Here is a 2,167-nt window from a genome sequence, read left to right as displayed (position 1 = left end):
CGCAGCAGAAGCATGATGGCCTAACCCACATTGGTGCAGGTGTAACTCCCAGGTATCTTTTCTCCTAAGGGGCTAGATATTCGCCAAGGTGGAGATTTGTTATGGTATGGCTCATATACCATATAGGGACAGATGCTGGAACGAAGCGGAGCGAAGCGAAGCGAAAGAATCTGTCCAAATTGGGAAGTTACGTTATATGGGTTGGGGCTATACGGTACAGGGGTAATTTGGGAATTACATATTGTACTGCAGGGCTTACTCTAGGATTATAAATAGACCTGTTTGTAATCCTAGGTCTTTGAGGAGAGAGAGAGCTGAATCCTCTATTCTGTAACCCTTTTCTGAATATTTGAAAGAAAATCGCCGATAAATGCTCCCGAGGACGTAGGCATCTTTGCCGAACCTCGTTAAATCTCTGTGTTCTTCTGGATTTGTGTCGATTGTTGTTTTTCTTCGCCCTAATTTTCTCAACACTTCACTTCGCGGTCGAGCGCTCTGCCCTAACCTCTCCCTCTCCCTCTTCATCGGCGAAGGACGCAGAGACGAGAATCAATGTAGAAGGACGCAGACACACATCTACGGGTTCTTTAGAGGATGGTTCAGGTCTGCATCGAATGCGTTCGAGCTCGGGTCCGCTTTGGATGGGTAAAAGCAGGCATGTTTTTCAGAGCATCAAACACTTTGCATCAGGGAGCGCGAGCGAGCATCGATCTACGCAGAAGTTTCGGAGCAGATCGGAGCATGGTGGAGGATGGCAGTAGGAGTTGGTGCAGATTTTGATTCAAGTTGAGGTTTTGATGAATTGGGAAGGAGATTAGTTTGGAATAATATTGAGCTCTGAGAATATGATTTTTTGAATTGAGGTGAAGTTGCAGTTCATGGATGCCATTGTCTCACATTGAATGGGAAGAGAAGAAGTGTACATTTGATTCTGGATTCGAAGTAAGGAAATTGTTTGGTTTGATTATATTTATTTCTACCCCGCATCTTTGGGGAGGATTTGAATTCTCTATATCAGTTGAACAGCCATTATGATTATTCAAAGATCTGAAGTTTGATAAATTAGCAAAAAATTAGCATGTGTTAATAATTTACATCTTGTCTGTCCGGCTGAGCGCATTTTCTATCCAGACCCCTGACGTAATTTTACGTGCGGCAGAGATTATTCTAAGTTATTTTCAGGTTATTTATGAGTTATTTTGTGAAAATAACCCAAAATAAAGATCGCGGGTTATTTCTGGGTTATTTCGGGATTATTGAAAATACCCTAGAAATAACTTGAAAATAACTCATGAATAACCTCCGCTGCACATAGAGCTACGTCAGGAGTCCGCACAGAAAAATTAGGCCGGACTTAAGTAGTGCTGCACAATTGTTGTAAATCTTTTTGTTTGAAACTCTCACCATCTTTAATGAAAAGAAATATAATATTTTATTATTTACAGGTATACCAGAAGTTTGTATATTGTTTCTAAACATTCATTTTGAACATCAATGAGTTTTCTATAAGTATTCATGCTTAAGGAAATAGAACATAAAAGACAAAAAAGACAAAGGTTATAAATTTTAAGTCAATTTGGTTTTCTGGACTGCTCTCGCGAAGACATACTCATGGCACTTTTTAATTTCAGTACTGGGAGAAGGGCAGAGTTTCCCTTCCATGTTATTCCAAAGCTTGCTGCTCTGAAATGCTTGGTATAAATGTAAAAAGTAAAATTTGTGTTCGATATGTTAATATAATACGTAGGAATTGGTTGGTATGTATGTAAATGCTTCCGTTTCTACGATATTCAAGTCCGACAAGTTTGCTCGGGGTTATGAGGTGTCAAAACCGGATAATATTCGTCGTGATATGATTTTACATTTTAAAGTCAATATTGTTATTTTTTTCCTTGTAATTTTAACATGTTATTTTTTTTTTGGTATCATTGTACTCCATATTAGTGTGTGAATGTGTATTTTACTTTTGTATATGTAACTGTGCTTCTTTGATGTGATTGAAAATATTTGAGTTATGTAAATGTAACTTAACTCTTTTGTATTTTCATGTCTTAACATTTGAACTTTAATTTTACAAACTTGTCACATTCCATATGAAATTTTTCGGTGGTCTGTATGTGTCGAATGAGTCTGAAGGGGGTTAATTGGTTCTAAACTATCGAACATG

The sequence above is a fragment of the Phalaenopsis equestris genome, unplaced genomic scaffold, assembly GCF_001263595.1.
Source record: "Phalaenopsis equestris unplaced genomic scaffold, ASM126359v1 Scaffold000194, whole genome shotgun sequence".
Lineage (NCBI taxonomy): Eukaryota > Viridiplantae > Streptophyta > Magnoliopsida > Asparagales > Orchidaceae > Phalaenopsis > Phalaenopsis equestris.
This window is presented reverse-complemented; position numbering follows the sequence as displayed.